At 39.5% G+C, this 25442-nt stretch overlaps 1 long non-coding RNA gene across 2 annotated transcripts; it reads left to right on the top strand.

Moving 5' to 3' along the window:
- Positions 1 to 1177: 1177 nt before the first annotated feature.
- On the top strand, positions 1178 to 15072 carry LOC140525581 (uncharacterized). 2 transcript variants are annotated; one of them, XR_011974064.1, is made up of 4 exons: positions 1185 to 1502; positions 4180 to 4367; positions 13257 to 13306; positions 14390 to 15072. It is a non-coding gene; the product is annotated as an uncharacterized lncRNA (long non-coding RNA). The 2 variants fall into 2 exon arrangements; XR_011974063.1 differs by lacking the exons at positions 13257 to 13306; positions 14390 to 15072 and adding an exon at positions 5677 to 5901 and having other exon boundaries at positions 1178 to 1502.
- The last annotated feature ends 10370 nt before the right edge of the window (positions 15073 to 25442 follow it).

Genomic DNA, 25442 nt, shown 5'->3' on the forward strand with positions numbered 1-25442 from the left:
TGAAAACTGAAAGGTGGATTGTGGTTGTTTTGGGAGCGAGGGAGATGAAGGTACCTGGCTGGCCTTGGGAATATGGTAGAGAAAGTCCAAAGAGTCAAGAGAGCAGCCTAGAGAGGAAAGAAGACTTAGCTGACCTGGCCCTCTTCCCTAAAATGGGGGAGTCCTGGGAAGAACAAGCCATTCATTCAGAGGAGAGGCCAGTGTGACAAGTAGTAGTGAGTTAGAAGGATTAACTAATGCAAACTGAAATACTGTTAATGGACTTGTAAAGTGATCCAGTGATTCAGAAAAGCAATTTAGAATTCTGGGTTTTTATTTTTAAGTAACTAAAAGTCTTTACATTTTAACCAGATTGTGCTGGTAAATGTTTAGCTCAGCAACTAGCTCTCTGGGAAAAAAATGTGCACCTATGACTAACGTGAAAATGTGTTTAATAGGAATATGTGTAGAACCCATATAAGATTGCATGCCGTCTCAGGGAAGAAGGGAGAGGAAAAAATATAAAACTTATGAAAGTGACTGTTGAAAATTGAAAACAAATAAATTAAATAAAAAGGGCCTTCCTTGAAACTTAAAAAAAAAGTGCACTTGACACACAAGTGTAATCTGCATTTTCTCCTAAGCCTTCGCATTCAGCAAAACAACAATTTTAAAATATTTATTATTTATACCCTGATTTGTAGTGTATGCCAATTTCCAAAGTATAAAGGTCACACTGAAAATTCAACAATCCTCCCCCACTCCTAGGAGCTGGTTTTGAGTAGGCTTCATCATGCCCCTGCTTTTTAAACCCAGAAATCCCACTGCCAGGCGTATATCTCAAAGAGGTCAAAAGCAGATGCCTGTAGATTGGAGACAGTGCCTTACATTACGGTGGTGGTGATTTTTTTTTCTTTTAATAACAATAAAAGACCAATTCGTTTCCCTTGTCCTGCATCAGCCCTCAGGGCTCCCGACCCAAGTGCAGTAAGAAGAGTAAAGGCACTGGCATTCACTTAGAGTGTAAGTGGACAGATCAGGGTAACCAGGGAGAGGTGAACACGAAGGCGCTAGGACCCTGCCTGGCGGCAAGGGAAAGCGGGAGGTGGAGTCCATCCCGTCGGCCTTCCAGCCCCAACCGTAAACTTCCGTCTGCGCATGACCGTCTACCCGGGATTCTTAAGAGTTGCGGGGGAGATGGGCGGGGGGAAGGGAGGGGTGGAAAGGGCAAGATGGACGTGGAACCAGATGGAATGGCTACGGGCTTGAAGGGCTGGGCTGGACAAACCCAAAGCTGGTAGCAGTTCAGGAGTTTCAGAATTGGCCGGGGGAAGGTTGCGGAGAAAGGGACGCCCTACCCTCTTTGGCCTCCCCCAACCCTAGCTGGCTGCCGGGGCGGGCCCACGGAACTACAATACCCAGAAGCCCCAGAGCGTCTCCGGCCGCCTAGTGTAGGCCTTTAGCCCAGGGCGGAAGTGGGAAGTGACAAAACACACGGCTCTCCTGCTTTCCTGCTTCGCCGGGTGAGAATCGAGAAGCCTGGGTTCCGCGGCATTTCGAGGGGTTCTGGTTCCACTTCTTCTTTATAATTGAGGTTCAAGTTGAGAAGTTGGGAGTATCTTTAACATCTTAAAGTGATTAATCCTGTTCCTGAACGTGGAGTGGGGCGTGGCACCTACTGGCTTTGTGATCATGGGATTCACTTCAGCTTTTTAAAAATATTCATTAAATTTAGATCGTAGTTATTTTTTGTTGACTTTTCCCCCTTCTTTGTGGGGGTGTTGAGGTTGGAGGGGTGCTGGGGAACCCCAAAATACCACCCCCCTGGGTCCTGTTCGGATGAATTTGACTCAAGCTCCTTAAAGTCAAAGAAAGACAAAGTTTATCGAAGATTTGCCATTTTGGGTTGACTCTTAGGGATCCTAAGGGGGCGGATAGATTGTCACCTAGGCAGAGTCTGAGCTGGATTGAATCCCAGCGCCTTCATGGACCTTAAGTACAGGGAAGACTGTAGGAGGGACCTGGGGTGGGTGAGGGGAGGAGGGGTTTAGGGAGGGTCTCCTCAAGACGTCCAAGGAGGACCTCAGTGGGACAGGGGTGACTGGTCACGGGTGGGAAACAGCTGGAGGCCATCAGGAGATATCAGACAATGGAGAGCCGGGGCCAGAAGCGGGTGTCTCCAGGTGGTCTGGGGTCCCAGGGGTGGTCTCCCTAGAGCAAACCCAGGGAGCATCCTGATGCTCCCATCAGGCTGGTAATAGGATCAAAGGGAGGAATATCAAAAGAATGCTAAGTAGAAGGTGGGAGAAAGGGAATCCAAGGAGACCCCCCCCCAAAAAAAAGCCCTCCAGATCCAAGGGAAAAAGGTCTTGGCTGGGGCTTGTACCTCATCAAGGGTGGGGGTGGGGGTGGGGGTGGGGGTGGAGCTTGTTACACTCTGGAGGGGTAGAGGCATACAAGGGACATTGTAGGATATAAAAACAGCAAAAAAATCGATCTAAAAATAAAAGTACAGAGAGGAGAACAGAAAGAGGTTAAGAAGAGATCAAACAAGCAGTGCATCGTGAACTAAATTTAATATTTAACCTGAGTATATGCTACATGGAATTTGGCTTTCAAATGTTTTAGATCCAATCCCTTCTGTTCTAGGTACATAGGAACGTTCATGTTTCTTAATATTTGTTATAATAATAATTTGTTATAATAATTTTTGTCATAATGAAATGTGGAAACTTAACAAAAAAAAAAAGCAAATTAAAAGAAACAGCAAAGGAACAAAGTGTGACCATGGCACTAGAAAATTAGTATTTCTATTAGTATTTCTAATAGCTGTAACAAAATCCAGTAGGGAAATCCTATTCAAAAGAACTACAAAATGCATAAATAATCTCAGGCAGTCCACCAAGACACATGCAAGATATATAAATGCTTATACAGATGTCTGATCTTTTCAATATTTACCCATTGATTTTTTTGTGCAAGTCAAACCTACTCTGAGATAAAGGTAACAAAAGATGGAAACTTATTCAATGGATTATAGGAAGACAAACACACTAATACACTTGGTGGAGTTGTAAACTGAGCCAACATTGTGAAACAATTTTATTATGCTAAAAAAAAGTTTGTACCTTTTACTCAGAAATCCACTGCTAAGTGGGTATACCTTCAGGAAAGTCAAAGAGAAAGAAAGGTCACATGTATGCCAAAATATTCCTTGAAGCACTTTTTCAGGTAGCGAAGTATGGGAAACAAAGTAGGTGCCCACCAATTTTGAGAGGACAAAATTGTGGTACATAAATGTAGTGGAATATTTCCCTGCTGCAAGAAAAGACAAATATGATAAGTACAGGGCAACATGAGAAGACCTACATGAACTGATGGAAGGCAAATAAGCAGAACCAGGAAAACAATGTACACAATGACTGTAAATGGAAAGGCAACATTAAAACAATTGAAATGGAATGCTATGAAATTATAATGATCAATCTGAACTCCCAAGAACTGTCAGACTTGGTTGATGTGCTGGTTAGTTTTACTGAACTCCCTCCCCCCTCAGTTTTGTTTTTAATTATAAGGGATAACTCTTTGGAAGGGGTAAAGAGAAGAACATATTGGGAAATGTAGGTTATATAAAAACTCTTTAAATTATCAAGATACTGAATATAAATTCATAAAAACTAGGGAAGAAAACCAAACTGATAGAATAAAAGAAGCAGAACTAGGAAAACAACATACAACATTGACTATAACAATGGAAATAGAATAGACAATAAGGGAAAACTGAATGCTTGTGAAGCAAACCTGGCCCTGGGTGAGAAATGAGATCTCCTTCCCTTCTGTGGAGAAGTGGGGAGCCATGGGTGTGTAATATTGCATGTACTGTTAGACATGGTCCATGTGATAGTTGATTTTGCTGAGTTGTTTTCCTCTTTTCTTTTTTAAATCTTTGTTCCTAAGGAAAGCTTATAGGCAGAAGAAAAGTTGTGTGATATTGTATTGAAGATCAGGTCCTAAAGTTTGAGTTTAGCACAGATAACAGTAGGGTGGTGTTCTTAATTTTTTGTGGGTCACAAATCCCTTTGGCAATCTGGTAAAGCCTACAGACCTTTTCAGACTAATTTTTCAAACGCACAAAAGAAAACATATAAAATTACAAAGGAAATCAATTATGTTGAAATACATTTTTTTTTTTTAACCCAGGCTAAGAAGCCCTGAAAAACAGAGGGAGCCATTGAAGTTTTTTGAGCAAAGTGGGGATGTGATGGAGATTAGGTATTTAAGCAGTATTAGAATATTTAAGCACCTGTTATTTAAGAGATTCCTTGACCTGTCTTCAGACCCATCGGATCCACTTGGAGCTTCTTAATTCTCCTGGATATGGGATAAAGGTATGTCTTTCTTGTTTCCCCATCTCCTGTGACAAGGCCATTTGGAGTCTTATTATCATGGTTGTGGATGAAGAGCTTTCTATTCTGATTAGAGACAACCCCATATGCTTAGCACCCTCTACCATAAAATCGCCTTTTCTTACCAACCTACTTCACTGATCAAACCAACTCCCATGCCCCCAGCGTATAGTAGTGGAGCTATCCTTAGAGCAGTTGGAATATGCTGTTTTAGGACTCAGCGAAGTTTAAAAGTGTTGTTCTCTGACTAAACCAGGAGGAATTAGAAATGGTGCACCCTGCTCAGAGGGATGTGATTCTGGAGATACACCAGACTGATCTGTCTGAGTAAGGAATCTTAATGTCTGTCTTGTCTATCCATTGGGGATTCTCAATTTCCTTCTTTGTGGAGTCTCTGAAGTCAGCCATTCATTTTGTTATTTATAAGTCAAGGACTTAGATTCCTAAGCACTCTGGGCACAGAAGTAGAACATTCCTGTTTTGGTTCTAGGTGATAGGTCTAATTAGTTTACGTTGGAAAAAGAAAGACTATTTTTGGAGTCAAAGGACCTTGGTTCAAAATGTGGCTCTTGCACTTATTGATTGTGGGCAAGTCACTTAACCTCTCCTGATCTCACTTTCTTCATCTGTAAAATGAAGGGGTTAGACTAGATTATTTTTAAGGTCTATTTCAATTTTAGAATCCTATGACTCTCTGTATTGCCTAAAAATTGTTTTGTAGTTCTGTTGTCTGTTTTGTCTCTTCAACTAGATTATAAGATGTTCAAGAAGGACAATTTTATCTCTGTTTGCCTAGATTATTAAAATAATTTACAGTTCATCTCCTTGATTCTGGCCTATTTTATATCTAACTGCTAGAATAATTTTTAACCAACACCAACTGTTAAATTTCCTTCTACACCAAATCCAAACTCTTTAGCCTCGCAAGCCCTTTACATTTTTCTCTCTTCTTATCTCATTTACTTCCTGTTATGAATTCTGATTGCAATGACAGCTCCTTGAGTTATTATTTCCTGCCTTCAAAATGCAGCTCAGCTCAAGTCTTCCCAGAAATATTCTGTGAATATTCCCTGTGGTAAACCACACCCTATCCTATGAAGATACCCCTTTTTCCATCTTATTTCTCTACTTCTATCCTGTTTCTTCTCAGGTTGCTAGGCAGCATTTAAGAGAGATCAAAGCCACACATTCCTAGTATCTTTAACTCCAGGTTTAGTAGCCTGTTTCTTAACCATCCTTACCCCCAGCTCAAAAACCAGATTGCATCTATATTTTCTGTTTTTTATTTCAGTTTATGAGGCAAGAAGTGATATTCTGTAGAAGTGGGATCTCATAAAGTAGTACCAGAAAGACTCTTCAGGAATATTCCCCCCTAGGAACTCAATTTTGAAGAAAACCATAACCGTAAAGGAAACTCTTCAAGAAGCAACAGAGAAATCTTATGTATAAGAGATTGGTGAGCTTTCCTTTCCAAGACCAGTATTCCAGTCATTCAGTCAATAAACATTCAACATCTACTATATGCCAAGGATCATGCTAAATGCAGTGGTTACAAAGAAAGGCAAAAGATAGTCCCTATCCTTAAGGAGCTCCCAATCCAAAGGGGAAGACAACATACAAACAACTACATGCGAACAAGATATATTGGAGGTAATCAACAGAGGAAAGAAGCTAGCAATAAGGGGGTTCAGGAAGGCTTCCTGTAGCAGGTGACATTTCAGCTGGAACTTTAATGAAAGCTAAGAGAGAGAGAGAGGAGGAAGGGCATAGGTAATAGCCAGTGGCTGGATTGAAGAGCATGTAGTAGGGGGATGAGAGGTATAAAGTATAAGAAAACTGGAAAGGAGGTGGAAAGAACTAGGTTCGGAAAGGCTCTGGAAACCAGAGGATTTTACATTCAATCCGGGAAATGATTGGGAATCACTGGAGTGTATTGAGTAGAGGGTCTGACCTGCATTTTAGGAAAATCACTGGAGTGGGAAGAGACTTGTGGCAGGCTATTGCAATAGTATAGGCATGAGGAAAAGAAGACCTGTAGCAGGGTCCTCAGAGACACGGAGGAGAGAAGGGGGTAGATATGAGAGTTGTTACAAAGGTTAAATCGACATGCACTGATAATGGATTGGATTGGGGGGAGGGATCAAGGGGTTTAATACATAATGAGGAGGTCCCTCCCATATGTTCTAATTCTTCTATACAACATGACTAATATGAAAATATGTTCAATAAGAATGTATATAGAGAGCCAATATCAAATTGCATGCAGTCTTGGGGAGGGAAAAGGGAGGGAGGCAGAGAAAATTTTAAATTTAAAACTTATGAAAGTGAATGTTAAAAACTAAAAAGAAATAAATTAATTTGTAAGATAAAAACATGACAAAAAAGAAAATGAGGAGTTAAGGATGATACCTAGATTGTGAATATAGGGGAATGGGAAAATAATGGTGCCCTAGGGGATGGGAATAATGAAGGCACCTACCTTGAAAGGTTGTTGTAAGGATCAAATGTAATAGTATTTGTAGAAAGCACTTGACAGAGTGCCTGGCACATAGTAGGGGCCATATAAATGCTTATTCCTTCTCCTTGACAGCATTAGGAAAATTTGGAAGGGGAAAGGTTTGAGGGGAAAACCAATGGGTTCAGTTTTGGACATGTTGAGTTTAAGGTGTTTACAGGACATCTAGTGTTAGATTTCTAGTACAAAGTTGGAGTTTTGAGACTGGAGGCCAGCAGAGAAACTAGGGATAGATAAGTAAATTTGAGAATCATTAACAAAGACATGATAATTGAATCCACAGGAGCTGATGTGATCAACAAGTGAAGCAGTCTAGGGGAAAAGAAGTTAACATGGCCAGGATAGAGCCCTGTGTAAAACCTAGACGAATTAGATACAGTACTAGAAACAGTAAAGGAGACAAAGAAGGAATGATCGGTTAGGTAGAAGGAGAACCAGGAGAGAGTGGAACACCGAAAACCTACAGGGAAGAAAGTATCAAGATGAGAGTGATTGATAGTGTCAAAGGCTTCAAAGAGGTCAAGAAGGATGAGGATTGAGAGAAGGCCACTGGATTTGACGAGCGTTTGATTGAATGATGAATCCAGAAGCTGGAATGGAGAAGGTTGGGAAGAGAGTGAGAGAAATATAGGTACCTATTTCTCAAGAAGCTTAGACACAAAAGGTAAGAGACAGGACACAGTAGTCACTGGGGATAGATGGATTAAGTGAGGGATTTTGAGGATGGCATCACATGGAGATGTTTGTAGGCATCAGGGAAGCAGCCAGTGGACAAGAAGAGATTGGAAATAAGTGAGAGAGTGGTGATGATATAGGGAACAATTTGCTAGAGGAGACTTGGTGGAATGGGATCACTTGTGCAAATAGAGAGGTTAGCTTTGGTAGAAAGGCCCACCTCTTTGTGTGACAGGTGAAGGAGAAGATAGTGGCAGAAGGCTTCTAAATGATAGGAGATGAGGAAAAAAGAAAAAGAGGGAACTTTCAGGTTTTTTTGCCCTTAGTAATATCTGAGACAAGGTTCACAGCTGAGAGTTTGGGGGAGCCATGGGAAGTTTGAGGAAGGATAAAAAGGTTTGGAAATGCTGTCACTATGAGTGGAATAGTGAGTTAATTAGGTAAATATAAAAGGATTCCTAAGCAGTAATAAGGGGTCAGTTAAGATTAGGTACCTTAAATTTGTAATGAACAATTAGGGTAGTTACATGATTTTCTTCAATAGGATGTATGTTGTAGCAAAGACAATAGATGGTGGGAGTGATCCAAGGTTGAGAGTTGGCAATGCACAATGGGTGATTTGGTAAGGGGGCAGAGAAGAAGACAGTACAGGCTTGAAGTGGTTCATCAAAGGGTCAATTCAGGAGGAGAGAATGGATAGTGAAGGAAAGATGACCTGGGAGATAACTGAAGAGTCAAACAATTAGAGGTCATGGAATGTTTGAAGAGCAGAGTTTGGTAAGGGAAGGCAGAGGGATATGTGGAATGTTGTTGGGGTCCCCTAGACCATTTCGGGAATCCCTAAACCCCGACCCAAGGCTCTTGTCCAGCAAGAGGCCTTGATCTAGTGAGTAACGAAATGAGGTGGGAGACAAGGTGGTGAGAACTCCGTTTATTCCAGCTAGCTCACACACTTTTATAGCCTTGGTTACATAAGCATACATTGCAAGCCTATCACATAACTGATTTCCTTATGTGGATAGCTTCTTCACTCTATACCCAGAACTGCCACATTGTCAACCGGGGCGAGACCCTTCCTCCTAATGCCATCTTGTTCCACCCCTACTGACAAGCCACTAGTTTACCTAGGCAGGCTCTCAGTGTGGCATCCAGAGATGGGCAGGGGTGGGCTCCAACTCGTCCCGTTACAGAATGTTAATAGAAAATGATCAGATAAGGGAATTTCAGAATTCATGAACTTTATGGATGATAGCAAGATCAAGGGTATGACCATCTTTGTGTGTGGCTGAAGTAGGGTGGAGGAATAGGTCTTGGGAAATAAGTTGAAACCAGAAAGTTAGGGTGTTTAAAGAAGTATCAATATATATATTGAAGATCCCTAGTATGAGAGCAGGTGTTAGGGAGAAGAGAAAGATTGTGAACAAAGAATTGAATTCATTGAGGAAAGGGAGTGGTGGTGGTGGTGGTGTAGGTGTGGGTGCGGGGGGGGGGGTGTCCTTGAGGTCTATAGACAATAACTACCAAGGTTTTACCAGAGTAGTAGATGTGGATTTCATGAACCTCAACAGAGGAGAAGTTACTAAGTGATGATGTAATGGGAGAATTTGGAAATTGCAATGAAAATCAAGAAGTATTCCAAATCCTGTACCTCAACCAGTGAGTTGAGAGAAATTAGTAAAAGTGCAGCCAGGGAGACTGTCATCAGGAGAAAGCCAGGTCTCAGTGAAAGCCAAAAGATGAAAGGAGTGAGAAAGGAAAAAAATTAAGATGAAAATGAGTTTGTTGTCATGGAAAAAGCATTCCAGAGGGCACACAGTTAAAGGGGTAGGGAGCTTTTGGTTGAGAAGTGGTGTGTTCAAGGGAATGAGAGTAAGGAACTGGACAATAAGAATGGTGAATGAGGTTTGAATGAAGACCTATGGGGATTCATGGGATAGAGAGGGTATGACCATGGGGGAGTGGTTTGTTAATCATTAAATGAAAATTTTAAAGAGAATTTTAAAGTTAGTAATATTGTGACTTTTGGATGGAGTCTTTTCAGAGTCTTGGGAAGTTTAGGTGAGGGAACAAGAAGTTGGAGCAGAAGGAGTAGTGATACTCTCCTTTCCCCAAGACAGGAAGCCAGTTAGAAATGTTGACCTTTACCTTCCTCTCAGTGCTGGATAGTTAGGATGGAGTGGCATTTCTCTTGTTTCTGCAGGAGGTTATAGATCAAGCAGGAGAATTATGGAGATCTAGCAGGAAATGAGAGGGACATGATGATAAGGTGCTCTCCTTTTCTCTTCCCCCCATAGATTGGCATTCAGAAAGGATGTGTGGGGCATGATGATATGGCACCCAATTCTCCCACTCTCACCAGAGGTTGGAGACCAGGTTGGAGACTTATAGATATCAAAGTGGAGGCAAGCAGGATGTGGGTGTGTTTACTATTCTCCTGGTCAATACTGAGGTCTGTGAGTGACCATAAGTATTCTTTTCTACCCTGGAACTGTGACCAGGGTCCCTGTTCTCTTCAGGTGCAATATCTGGTGTTTTCATACTCCTCCTTGCCCTGGGACTGTGACTGGAACCTAAATTGGATTAAGGGTAATGCAACAGAGCCCTGCATCTCATGTCAGCAAAGAAATTCCATAATCTTCTCACCATATCATCTATAGGCTAAAAGCTCTTGAAGCAGCTGTTGCCCATCACTGATTCAGTCGCCCCTAAGTCCCACTGCTAGTTTCCTGTGACATGGCCTGTACTGGCACAGCTTGCTCTGGAATGTGCTCCACTCTAGCCCTGGTACAACAGACCTTTCCTGCCAACTTTCTAAGTTGACTTGGGCTGGAAAATTGTTTCACCCCATCCTTTTGTGGGTTCTGCTACTCCAGAATTTGTGTTGAGGCATTATTTAAAGTTGTTTGAAGGGGACTTTGGGAGAGCTGAGGTGAGTCCCTACCTTTTCTTCACCTCTTGGCTCCACCCCCAGCTCATCATTTATTATAGCACAGTAATATTCCCTCACAGTCATATATCGCAACTTGTTCAACCATTCCCCAGTTGATGGTATTCCCTCAATTTCTAATTCTTTACCACTATAAAGAGCGCTACTATAAATATTTTAGAACACATAGGTTCTTTTCCTTTTTCCCTAATCAGCTTAGGAAACAGACCTAGTAGTTGTTGCTGGTTAAAGGGTATACACAGCTTTATAACTCTTTGGTATAATTCCAAATTGCCCTCCAAAATGATTGGATCAGTTCACAGTTCCACCAACAGTGAATTGGTGTACCAGTTTTTCCACATCCCCTCCAATATTTGTCATTTTCCCCTTCTATCATTTTAGCAAATCTAGTAAGTGTAAGATGATATCTCAAAGCTGTTTTAATTTGTATTTCTCTAATCAAGTGATTTAAAAGCAATGAATATATATAGTTTTGATTTCTTCATTAAAAACTGCCTCTTCATATCCTTTGATATGAATATATTAATTGGTGAATGACTTGTATCCTTATACATTTGACAAAGTTCTTTATATTTTTAAAATATGAGACATTTATATGAGAAACTGTCTATAAATTTTTTTCCCAATTTTTCTGCTTTTCCTTCTAATCTTGGCTACCTTGGTTTTATTTCTACAAAACCTTTTTAATTTGATGTAATCAAAATTATCCATTTTATACCTCATCATGCTCTCTATTACTTATTTATTCATAAATTATTCTCCTCGCCATAAGTCAGATTGGTACTATGTTCCATGTTCGTCTAATTTTCCTATAATATCTCCCTCTGTATGTAGGTCACGTATCCATTTTGATCTTATCTTGATAAATGGTGTAAAATGTTGTTCTGTGCCCGATTTCTACCCATCGGCTTTCCAGCTTTCTCAGCAATTTTTATTTTTACCAAATAGTGAATTGTTATCCCAAAAGCTTAAATCTTTACATTTGTCAAGCACAAGGTTACTGTAATCATTTGCTGCTATGTATCGTATATCTACTCTGTTCCACTGATATACCTTTCTATTTCTTGACCAGTATTAGATAGTTTTGATAATTACTGCTTTATAAAATAGTTTAAGATCTGGTACTGCTAAATCTCCTTCCCTTATCTTTTTTCCATTAAATCCTTTGATATCCTTGACCTGTTTTTTTTTTTCCAAATGAATTTTATTATTTTTTTCTAGCTCAATAAAGTATTTTTTGATAATTTAATCAGGATGGCATTGCATAAATAGATTGGTTTAGGTAAAATTGCCATTTTTATTATAGTAACTCTGCCTACCCATGAAAAATTAATATTTCTACAATTATTTAAATCCTATTTTGTTTAAAAAGTGTTTATAATTATGTTCATGTAGTTTCTGGGTTTATTTTCATAGGTGTACTTCTAGGTACTTTATACTGTCTAGAGTTATTTTAAATGGGGCATCTCTATCACTCCTTATAAGGTTTTCTTGGTGACATATAAAAATTATTATGATTTCTATGCGTTTATTTTATATCCTGCTACTTTGTTAAAATTATTAATTGCTTCAACTATCTTCTTAGTTGAATTATTATGGTTTTTGAGTATATCATCATATTATTTATAAAAAGAGATAGTTTCATTACCTCATTGTTCTGATTCCTTTAATTTCTTTTTCTTCTGTTATTGCTATTGCTAGCATTTCAATATTGAAAAATATTGGTGACAATTGGCATCCTTATTTCACTTCTGATCTTATTAGTAAGACTTCTAGCTTATTTCCATTACAAGTAATACTTGATGATGTCTTAAGGTAGATGTTTCTTATCATTTTAAGGAAAAAATCCGCGTATTCTTACACTTTCAAGTGTTTTTAATAAGAATGAGTATTGTATTTTATCAAAAGTTTTTTCTGCATCTATTGATATAATCGTATGAGTTTTTTTCCTTTTATTATTGATATAATCAACTATGTTAATAGTTTCCCTTATGTTAAACCATCCTACATTCCTGGTATAAATCCCACTTGGTCACAAATGTATAATCTTTGTAATATATTGTTGTAGTCTCCTAGCTTGTATTTTATTTAGGATTTTTGCATCTATATTCATTAATGAAATTGATCTATAATTTTCTTTCTCTGTTTTTGCTCTTCCTGGTTTAGGTATTGCTATTTTGTTTCATAAAAAGAATTTGGTAGGATCCCTTTATCTATTATTGCAAATAATTTATTTAATATTGGAGCTAGTTGATCTTTAAATGTTTGATAGAGCTCACTTGTAAATCCATCTGATCCTGGTGCTTTTTTCTTAGGAAGTTCATTTATAGCCTGTTCAAATGCCTTTTCTAAAATGGCTTTATTTAGAGACTGTATTTCCTCTTCTGTTAATCAGGGCAGTTTATATTTTCCTAGCTATTCTTCCATTTCACTTTAATTGCCAAATTTATTGGCATATAATTGGGCAAAATAACTCCTTACGATTGCTTTGATTTCATCTTCATTAGCCCTTCATTTTTAAAACCAGTGATTTGAATTTCTTCTCTCTTTTTAAAAAAATCAAATTAACCAGTAGTTTATCTATTTTAATTGTTTTTCATAAAGCCAACTCCTAGTTTTATTTATTAATTAAATGGATTTTTTGACACTCAGTTTTATTAATCTCATTCTTAATTTTTAGGATTTCCAATTTGGTGTTTAATTGGGGATTTTTAATTTGTTCTTTTTTTTCTAGATTTTTAAAATTTCATATCCAATTCATTGGTCTTTCTCTATTTTATTGATGTAAGTATTTAAAGATATAAATTTTCCTCCACTTACTGCTTTTGCTGCATTCCATAAGTTTATGCATCTCATAAGTATGTTGTCTTATTATTGTCATTCTCTTTAATGAAATTATTTATTGTTTCTATGATTTATTCTTTGACCCATTCATTCTTTAAGATTAGGTTACTTAGTCTCCAACTAGTTTTGAATATAATTGAATATAATTTTTATTGTATTGTGACCTGAAAAGGGTGCATTTAATGTTTCTGCTTTTTTACATTTAACTATAAAGTTTTTATGCCCTAATATATGGTCAGTTGTTACAAAGGTACTATGTACCACTGAGAAAAAGGTGTATTCCTTTCTATTCCCATTTTCTTCTCTCTCTCTCTCTCTCTCTCTCTCTCTCTCTCTCTCTCTCTCTTTCTCCCTCTCTCCCTCCCTCCCTCCCTCCCCACGCCCCCTCCTCTACCCTAGCAACAAGCCATGAGTATTCAGTGACAAATTAGAGGAGCAAGGAATAGTTTATCTGTCAGATTTATGGAGAATGGAGGACTTTTTGACCAAACAAGAGATAGAGAACATTATGAAATGCAAAATGGATAACTTTGATTACATTAAATTGAAAAGTTTTGCACAAATACAGCTAATGCAGCCAAGATTAGGAGGGAAGTAGAAAACTGGGGAAAAAATTTTTTACAACTAGTATCTCTCTGATGAAGGCTTCATTTCCAAAATGTATAGAAAACTGAGTCAAATTTATAAGAATGCAAGTCATTCCCCAATTGATAAATGGTCAAAGGATATATGAACAGGCAGTTTTCAGAGAAAGAAATTAAAGCTATCTCTAATCATATGAAAAAATGCTCTAAATCACTATTGATTAGAGAAACTCAAATCAAAACAGCTCTGAGGTAACACATCACACTTATCAGATTAGCTAACATGACAAAACAGGAAAATGATAAATATTGGAAAAGATATGGGGAAACTGGAACACTAATTCATTGTTGGTGGAGCTGTGAGCTAATTCAATCATTCTAGAGAGCAATTTGCAACTCTGCCCAAAGGACTATATTGACTCAGCAATATCACTTCTAGGTCTGTATCCCAAAGAGATCATAAAAATGGGAAAAGGACCCAAATGCACAAAAAATATTTATAGCAGCTTTTTTGTGGTGGCCCAGAACTGAAAATCAAAGGAATGCCCATTAATTGGGGAATGACTGAACAAATTGTGTCATATGAACGTAATGGAGTACTATTGTGCTATGAGAAATGGCTAACAGGAGGACTTCAGAAAATCCTAGGAAGACTTATATGAACTGATACTGAGTGAAATGAGTAGAACCGGAAGAACATTCTACACGCTAACAGCCACAGTGTACGAGGACTGTTTCTGATAGACTTAGCCCTTCGCAGCAATGCAAGGACCTAAAACATTCCTAAAGGACTCGAGGCAAAATGCCATCCACATGCAGAGAAAGAACTATGGAATCAGAACAAAGAATGAAGCAGACTATTTTCTTTTTTGTTTTGTTTTGTTTGTTTTTCTTTCTTGTGTTATGTTTTGTTTTTGTTCTCATGGTTTCTCTCACTTGTTTTATTTCTTCTATGCAACATGACTAATGTGAAAATGTGTTTAATAAGAATGTAGGTGTAGAACCCATATAAGATTGCATGCCGTCTCAGGGAGGGCGGGGAGAGGGAGGGGGAAAAAATTTAAAACTTATGGAGATGATTGTTGAAAACAAAACCAATAAATTAATTTTAAAAAAAAGAAATGATGAACAAGTAGACTTCAGCAAATCCCAGGAAGATTTATATGAACTGATGCTGGATGAAGTGGGCAGAACCAGGAGAACATTGTTCACAGAAAGAGCCATGGTGTGTGATGGCTGACTTTGATAGACTTAGCCTTTCCCAGCAATGCCAGGACCTAAAAAAATTCCAAAGACCTCATGATGAAAAATGCCATCCACATCCAGAGAAAGAACTATTGAATTGGAATGCTAAGTGAAGCAAACTATATTCTTTTGTGTTTTGTTTAGTTTATTTTTCTTTCTCATGGTTTCTCCCAGTTATTATAATTCTTATATGCAAGATGACTAATGTGAAAACGTTTAATAGGAATGTATATGTAGAACCCATATCAGATTGCATACCATCTTGGGGAGGGAGGGGAGAGGGAGATGGAGAAAACTTAAAACTTATGAAAGTGAATGCTGAAAACTAAAAATAAATTAATTTTAAAAAAAAGAGAAATAGATCTTGTGTTATCCTAATTGTAGCTCTACAGTACTTAAATTGTTTCTTTTCTTTTTGCTTATAATATTTTCTCCATAACCTGGGAGCTTCAAAACTTGGTTATAATGTTCCTGTGAATTTTCGTCTTGGAATCTCTTTCAGGTGATGATTGATGGATTTTTTCTTTCTATTTTGTTCTCTTGTACTATAACTTTAGAACTTCTTTAATAATTTCTTGTAATGTAATATCTAGACTCTTTTTTATCATAACTTTCAGATAGTCCAATAATTCTTTTATTATCTCTTGTTGATCTGTTCTCTAGATCTTTTGTTTTTTTAATGAGGTGTTTTACATTCTTTAACCAAGAATGAATAACTGAAGAGACTTTTCCCCTAAAAAAAAGCCAACAACAACAAATGAGCCCAGACTTGAATACCAAGTTTCATAGGTTATGAAAGTTGAATTTAACTCAACCATTGACATACCTCAGGCATCCTGGTTTTGAGTTAAATTTTAAATGGTTTCCAAACTGATGATTTTTTTTTTTAGTATAAATTCTAGAAAAAGTTGAAAGAATATCATGTGCAATATTTTGTAATATAGTGTATTGCTATTGCACTTTTGCAGTTTTCATTTAATGTATAAAACTTTTACGTTACATCTTTTATAATGTAATTATTATAAAAGTTCTAATGCACACATAATTCCATCTTATTTAATAGCGTTTTACCGTAGACTTCTACTTGTCAATACCATTTTCATATTCCGGTGATAACCCTATAGATCCACTGTTTTGTTAATGTAGTTTCAACACAACATCCTAACAGATTCTTTTATAAGTCTCTACCCATATTTTAAGTCAGTCTTTGTAAATAGAACATTTTTGCTTTGGTTCAGTATTTATTTATCTTTCATTCTTTTGATTTATTATTTCTTGTTGTCTTGTAACATCATTAGCCTAATTCTAGTTTTTAAGGAGTTATTTTCTTCCTTAAATTTTTGGATCTCTTCTCCCAATTAATTGACTTTTTCTCAAAATTTTCTTGATTTTCTTAGGCCTTTTTGAACTCATCTAAGCACTCCTTTTGGACCTGTGACCATTTGACATTTTTCTTTGAAGCAGGAGTTACTTTTTTTTAAAACTTCATTATCTGCTTCTGAGTATGAGCTGAAATCTTCTCTATCCCCTAGCAGCTATCTATGATCAGCTTCTTTCTCTTTTGTTTTAGTGGCTTATTATTGTTATACTCAAACCTGAAAGTTTGGTTAAAGAGGCAAACTGGCTGGGTGATATTGTTTCATATTGTTTATTTCCTTAAAGCTAGCTGAAGCTAGCGTAACCTGTATGTACAAGGAGCCAAAACATAAGTTCTGACAGCCTGATACAAGAATGACCAGGCTCAAATCTGTTTTAGGACAACTCCAAGATGTCTGTGTCCCTTAGATTTATGGTCCCCATAGGTCTTTATCTATACCATGAGAAGGGAATTTTCTTAGTTGAATAAGTTTTAAATACATATTGACAATACAATTGACAAAGTTGGAATTTAGATCCCAGGTTGTCCCTGCATATCCAGATAAGAAAAGTCCCACTCTGGTTGCAGGCATCCTATCACAAACAGGTCTTTGAAGTTGTGACACAGGAAAGTGCATTTATAAGGCAAAGATAAGCAGTCAGACTGATTAGTTTAGGCTTTGGCCTTTATTGAGGTTATTAAATTGATATTGAATGATTAGCAGGTTATAGTCCCAAGAAGTGGGGGATCACGCCTCAGGCTTTGTGTTTTTCATACTGTTGTTTTCTGAATTTTGCTTGGAGGGGCCTAACCTGGAGCATTCCTCTTCCCCTCCTCCCCAGCCCTCCAGCCATGACTAGGGCCCTCAGACAAGCTGTCACCACAAAAGCTCTTTCTCCCTGCTTTCCCTCCCATAGCTGCAATTCTGGCTGTCTCCTCTTCCCTGGAAGTGAAACGAAGGGCTTTGCTTTCCTGTAAGTGCTCACAGCCAGCAGGGTCCCTGCCCCTCTGCTACCACACTCAGTAGCTATGTGCTCCTCCTCACCCACAGCCATACTCAAACCATATCTGGTCTTCACAACTAAGCCTTGCAACCAGTGATAGCAGGGGGGGTTCCAATCTTCCCTGCTCAGCAGTCTGTCCCCCACATCTGTGGGGTGAAAGTTCCTGAAGATGAGGCTGCTGCCTAAGCCAGCTGCCCCCAGGACTTGTTGTTTACTGATTCAGTGGAGTCTGCCAAGAGGTGTTTGTACTTTAATCAAGCTAAACCTGAGAAGTCAGTCTTTCCTAAGGCTGTCTTAGGACAGCCTTCCTCTCAGGCTGTCTTAGGACAACTGCTTTACCCTAACTTTCAAATACTGCTGCTCCTCAAAGTTCACTTTGAGGTGATGCTTTACCTTGTTTATGGGAGAATTGTGGAGAACCCAACATTTCCTGTCTTATTTTGCCATCTTCTTAGAATTAGTAACAGCACCCATCTCCCAGAGTTGTTCTGAGGATCAAATGATGTTGGGGATGGAAGCTCAATTCCATGTGGACAGTCTCGGGCGGGTAAAGGTGGGAACTTCTAAATCTTAGAGTTCTCATGAGGCCCCCCAGAAAACAGCAGGGAATCGAGGAGTGAGACCGAGCTATCTCATGTATTTCCGCCTCTTCCCGTGAGAAATGTGATGGGAGGAGCATCCCCCTCGAGACTGTCCCGGATCTGGGCACACCTATTGTTATCTAACAGGCACGGTATTCAGGTGCAAACTACGCGGCCGGAGAGCTTAAGTAGGGTCAGGAAAGCCCGAAGGCGCTCTTAGCTCGGGAGGGGCCCTTACAGGACAGAGGGCTCCGTTTTTCCTCTCTTCGCTCTCCCCTCCCCCTCTCTCCCCACTTACACTTCTGCTTCCAGTCTCTTATCGTAAGATCTTTGCCTCCTTGGGAGATTTTCTCTCTCCCTCCTAAGGAAGAGCTTCCCCTGCACATGTAACCGAGACCTTGAATAAAGCTTAACCCTTGTTCGACTCCGGAAAGTCTCTTCTCTCATACGTTTATCCGGTTTGGCCAGCCGAAGACCTGCGATAGAGGTAAGGTAAGAGTCGGGTAGCCCTCAGGCCTCTAGGACTGGCAAAATGAGATAATATTTGTAAAGCACCTAGCACAGTGTCTAGACACATGGTAGGTGTTATAAATGCATGTTTCATTCTTTTTGTGCAAACTATGTTATATTAAACTATACTATAAAGCAGAAATCATTAAAACAATTAAATACTGGTTAAAAATTGGAAAACTCTGTCAATGGAATAGACTAGGTCTACAAGATCCAGAAACAACTGAGCACAGTAGTATAATGTTTGGTAAACCCAAGGACATCAGTTAATGAAGTTTGACAAAAACTGCTGAAAAATTGGAAAGTTGTCTGTATTAAACTAGGCCTAGAACCATCTCACACCATAATAATAAGCTCTCAATGAATATATGAAGTTATAATGGTTATAAATAAACAAATTAGACTGGAAGAAGATGCCTTTCAAATGTAATTGGGTGCTGGATTATACACAAAATGTATTAGCATACTCAGTAGGTACAAATTTTCCACATGAAGATGCCAAAGAACCTGCTTCCAGGAGACTCGTGATGATGTGGAAGAGAAATGCTTTGGAGAGACTGTGAACAGGCATAGACATTCTGTAACTGGTTCCAGTCTTCTAACCAAGTGGTTAAGAGGAATCCTTTATAGATTACTTTTCAACTGGAACTGAATGTGTCTCCAAAAGGACCCAAGTCTTTCCCCCTCATTCTCTTGGTGGCTGTGCTCATGGTTGGATTTCACTCTTGGCATCCAGTGAGAAATAATATTATAATTCAGTGTTACCTAGTCCACTTCTACTTTGGGATTCCCGTCATGGGAGTAATAGTGAATTTTTGTGTCTTTAAAGGCCTCTGCTAACAGAATGCCCCCACTTTCCCAATTACAAGTGACACCTCCTCACAAATCCAGTTACACTCCTTTCTTTACATACTGACAATGACAATAGAACTCACATATATTCATGTGGTCCCAGTCCCAAAGTACATTGGTATAAGACTCTCTCACTGGTGGAGATGAATGCTCTGTCTTCCTTGAATGGTGGGGCAGAGTTGGTAAAAAGTAAGAAAGCTTCTATTCTCATCCAGTCTTCAGGACTCTTCAAGCTTCAAGTCACTTGGGGCATTTTTGGCTTCTAGATTTGAGAAGGAAGATGAAAGAGGCCAACCCCACTTCAGGTTGAAGGAAAAAAGATTCTGGGAAGACATGGGATGGCACTTTCTATCATGTCCCTATCCCCAGCTTGCTACTGTACAGATTTTGTGGAATTTGGGTAAGAGCTGTTGTCCTTCCTTCTCAAAGTGGATCATGACTTCAGGAAGATGATTCCAAGACTTGCAAGTGAATTGAATTTAAGTGAGAGGGGACAGTGCAAGGTCACCAGCCTTACTTTCTCCTCTGGAGCCATCTGGGTCCAGTGGCAAGAGTAGAGATGGCTCCACGTAAGATCTAGAATTCTCTTAGTTGAACTGAGTTACCTTACTCCTTTACTCTGAGTTGTCTGGTATATATTCTGCTATGTATACCTTCTCTGATTTGTTTTGCTGTGATTTGGACAAATGGATTTATTTGCTATTGACTATTCATTATGGAGCTGGTATTTGGCAGAAAAGGGATCAAGCTTTGGATGTAGAGCATGTTCCCCCCAGTAGTGACACAGGGATCAGAAGTTAGATTGAACCTGATCATATCCCCTATTCTAATAATATTTAAGGGAACTGATATATAATTCTGGCCTAGTACCCTCCTCCTCTCCTCTGAGGAGAGCAGAGTGGCCAGCTTTCTTGCAGTAATGAAAGTCTCCCTTAGAAAAAGATGGAGAAATAAGAGGTTAGAGATGTCCATTTTGCCTTACTTTGAGCCCCATAGCAACATTCCTATCTGGGACAGCCCTCACCTGGGCTCTCACTACACTTGGGACCTCTCTGTTATACTCATGCTATGACACCTTCCTAGATCTCTTGCTTTCTGTTCTTACACACGCATATGCACACACAGTGACACCTCCTCAGAAATGCAGTTATTCTTTAAAACATGTAATAGTTCTACATCTAAGCAGTAATAGTGCTACATCTAAGTGGTGCAGTCTCATATGGAATCACTCATCTTGTCAGCTGAGGAAGAATGCCCTAAGTAGTGGTAAAAGCATATGGGCAGGATGTGTTTCTGCTGGGGCAGTGAGGGTGCTTGACATCCCTGGAGTCCCAAGGAAAATTAAGGTTATTATCCCTGGAAAAGGGCAGGGAGAATCTAACCATCAGAAGGCCACAAACCTGATTTTACTGAAGATCAGATAATACTATTCCCCAGGTATGTAATCTGTGGCTGGCTTTGGTTTATTTTAGCCTTTCTCAGGATTCAGATGAGAGACTGGGAATGCTTGCAGTAGGATAATGAATTTGGGGCTACTGTGACTTACAAAATCATGGAATTTAGAGAGATAACAGACCTTAAAGTTCATCTGGTCCCACTCCAATAATTCGATGACCAGGATAAGGTCACAGAGCTAGGATCTAAATCTAGGTACCTGTTTTCTTTCTAGTTGATATCACCTTCCCTCCCTCCTCCCTTTCCCCACCCAAAATTTAGTAGATTTAGTTGTTCAATAAATGCTTATTGACTCTGGGGATTAGGGTTGCTTACAGTTTGGAAAAAGCAAAGGAACTTTTAAGGAGTTGCCCCCACTTCCCCAAGTCTTAATTCTAGAGACCATCTTCTTTGGTTCTTTGGAATATCTGATGAAGGTAAGGAGCTTGACCATTATTGACAGTAGAAGTGTTTGAGGGCCTTCCAGGGAGGACCCCATTTTGAAGAGGAGTTGTCTAAGTCAGAGGTGTCGAACAGGCTGCCTGGGCCTGAATTGTAGCAGTAATACTCTAGTACAGGGGAACCAGATTAAATTATAATTGGGAAATATTTTTTAAAATAAATAAAAATAGGACAGAACATTGATAATGTTAATATGTGACTTTCCAGGATTCCTATGTACTATTTAATGGCCTGTTTTTATTTTAATATGGCAACCACTGATCTAAATAACATTTAAAAAAATAATTCTCCCTCCAACTGGTGTTCATACTCTACTATATTTTGGGTGTGTGTGTGTATCATATATATATGTATATATATATATATGTATATATATATATACATATATATATGCATATGTGTATGTATTTTATATATAGATCCTGACTCTCATTAGGTATTATATAAGGAAAAGATAAAAGGATATAAAATAATATGAAGTCCACAAGTTAAGGGATCCTAGTTATTGAAATCTAGAAAGCTTTGGTCCAGTGGAAAGAACAGTGGATTTGAAGTCAGAGAACTGGGTTTTGAATGCCTTCTTCGACCTTAGTTTCCCAAGAATAAGGGAGGCGGGCTGGATGAGCCAGGCACCATTGATCAATTAAGTTCCCAGGTAACAGAAACAGTGAGGTTTTGTCCGTTTTGTACTTTGAGCTGTTGAATTTACAACTCCCAAAGAGTGTGAGGCTTGTGGCTTGTATCTGAGGGACCTAGTTACACACTGTATAATATAAAACTGGGAGTGGCCCTTCCTGAATTCTTTGCTCTTTTACTGTAGTCATTCTCTGATGAAGAGATGGTCCTCAGAAAGGCCAACATCTCTTGTACCCTTGATACCTTCCCTCCTCCTCCCTCCCTTTTCTTTTTCTCCTTCACCCCACTAAATTTTGTCATTTCTACCTCCACAATAACTTTTAGATACGACTCTTCTCTCTATAATCATATAGCCATCCACCCAGTTCAACCTTCCATTGTCTCTTGAGTGGCCTTCCACAACAGCCTTCTAAAGGGGACTTTCTGCCTCATTTTTCCTCATTCTAGCTTCCACACAGTGACCAGTGATTTTCCTAAAGCAGAGATCTGACTTGTCAGTCCTCTACTTAATAAACTGCATTGGTTCCCTATTATTGTTTTTAAACTCTCATTTGGCGTTTAAAGTTCACAACTGGTCCTCCCTTGCCTTTCTAAACTTACTATACATTACTCTCATTCCTACACACTGTTGTCAGTCTAACTGGTTTTTTGCTCCTACTCCTCTCCTCTCCATGACTTTGCCCTGCCTGCCCACTTTGTGCCTGGAATGCATTCCTTCTTTATCTCTTCCTTTTAGAATTCCTTCATTAAAAACTCAACTCAAGCACTCTCATCCTCATGAAGCCATACATGCACATACACACAGCACACTCACGCTGTTGCCAGTGTCCCCTACTCCAATATTATCTGTATTTTACATGTGTACATGTCTCCCCTAAAAATATAAATTCCTTGAGGGCAAGAATTATTTTATTTTAGTCTTTGCATGCCAAGTACCTACCACATAAGCACGTAATGTTTTATTAATTTAATCTGTCCCTATTCACTGGCTCCTTCCCTGCTGCCTACAAATAGGTCTCTCTCATTCTTAAAGCCCTCATTTGACCCTACAGTCCCCTTCAAATTATCTCCCCTCTTCTCTGTCATCACTAAATTCAGTTATCAAGCATGTGTTAAGTACCTGCTATGTAACCAACATTGTGCTGGACGCTGGAGATACGAATAAAATAATCCCTCTTATCAAAGAGCTTATACTATAGTGGATAATGGCTCTGTCCAAAGTCACCGATGATTTCTTAATTGCAAAATCTGATAAGTTTTTCTCAGTCCTCATCCTCAACCTGTCTCAACTGTCAGCCTCTGACAGCGTTGACCACCTCCTCTGGGTTTCTCCCATCTGCCTAGTCTCATTAGATCACTATCCTTATCCTGCCCTCCCAGCTGTCCATTCTTGGTGATCTCATTAGCTCCCTTGGGTTTGATGAGAATCTACATGCAGATAACTCCCAAATCTACATGATCTAGTCCGGTTATTACCTGAGCTCCACATGACCAATATGTCTCATCACCCCTAGCCCTATCCTATACATTTCCAAACTTGCCTGTTTCTGTGGAAAGCATTATTACCATCTTTCTAGTTCATCCAAGTTCACTACCTTGCAGTCACCCTTGCCTCTTTCACTCTCCCTTACCCTGTGTATCCAGTTAGCTGCCAACACTTGTCAATTCTGCCTCCACATCTGTCACATCTATCCCAGTCTTTTTACTCATGTGGCCCCCCACTCAAGTTCAGGGCCATGGCATCTCTTACCTAGACTATTACAGTAGCCTCCTAGTTACTTTCCCTACCTCAAATCTCCGTTCTCCAGTTTATCGTCCACACAGCTGCCAAAGAGATATTCCTAAATCACAAGTCTAACCATGTTACTCTCTTACTCAGTGAATTCCAGGTCCCCAGTGCTTCATCTGTTTGGCATGTAAAGTTCTTTACCACTTGACTTCAATCCACTTTTCCAGCATTATACATTTTTCCCCATCACACACACACGCACGCACACACGCACGCACACACGCACACTCTTTCAGTCCAACCACACTGGCCTTCTTGGTATTACAATTACACTATTATCTCCTGTTTCTGTACTTTGCACATCCTATTCCCTGTGCACATCTTCCCCAACTCTGACTCTGAGAATCCCTAGCTTTCTTCAAAATCCAACTTACCTGCTACCATTTATGTGAGAACATAAGGTCCTGTTCCCCTCGACTGTGCCTCCAAAAATTTTACCTTGTACTTCTTTTGTATGAACTTTTATGTGTATGCCATCTCCCCTTGTTGAATGTAAGTTCCTTGGGAACAGGTACTATTGGCATTTTTGTCTTTGTGTGCCCAGCACCTAGCACAATGCTTGACAAGCTACGGGCATTTAATAAATATTGTTCATTGAAGGAAAAAACCAAACCTACGTTTTAGCCTTATTTGCTAATTTGGGAAGTGTGAAGACCACCTTTAGTCAAGTTATAAGGCATTTGGCCATTGGATGGCTAAAGAACCAGCCTATCCCTGGTGGCCTTAAATAATAGTAACTGTTACTGCTTCCCTTCCAGTCTGACGTAGTTATTTTTCTTTGCCTCATTAAAGGGGCCATCCCCTGACTACTTTTTAAACAGGCCTATTCAATGAATAGGTGTTACCTCACCCTGAGTGAGTACTGAATAGACTATGGCCTAAAGGGGTCCTGATGAATGTCTGGTCCCTGGATCCAGATGGCTCCGGAGGAGAAGTGAGGCTGGTGACCTGCACAGCCCTCCCTCCCTCAAAGTCAAGTGCAAGTCATGTCATCATTTCTCTGATGGCGTGGTCTTCCTCAGCAACAAAGGATGAACACAAGCTAGGTAGCTCATAATCAATTGAGGGAATAATAATAGCTAGCATTTATGTAGTGCTTGCTGTGTGCCAGGCCCTGTGTTGACCACATTACAGTTGTCTTATTTAGGTCTCACAACAATTCCTTGCAACTTTTTCAGAGTGCTTGATGAGACAGAGATCCCCCTCCTCCTCATCTTCCCATCCCCATTCCCACCCCCAAAGAGCAATTCTGTCAGTGTGGCCATGAGAGTTGAGCTCTGGAGAGGGGTAGGCCCAGACAGCCCAAAAGAAAGTCTGCTCAGCAGAAGCTCTATGCCCGGGGAGAGTAGCATGACGACATTGGCAGAAAAGGCAGTTCCAGAGGTCTGAGTTGCCCTCAGCATGTGTATCCCCAGTGTATACTTCTGTACTTTCCATGTCTGCCTTCTCTTCCCTGTCACCAATACACTTATTTGTGGGAGAGCACAGAGATCCATAGGAAGAATAGTTTGTTGCTACTGCTATTACCATGCCATTTTAGTAAATGCTTTGTCTAGAATTTATTGCCATCAACTAGGTGACTCAAACATGAAGTGGGGGTTTGTAAGCAGCAGTTTTAGGAG

This window comes from Notamacropus eugenii, chromosome 2 (assembly GCF_028372415.1).
Source record: "Notamacropus eugenii isolate mMacEug1 chromosome 2, mMacEug1.pri_v2, whole genome shotgun sequence".
Classification (NCBI taxonomy): Eukaryota; Metazoa; Chordata; class Mammalia; order Diprotodontia; family Macropodidae; genus Notamacropus; species Notamacropus eugenii.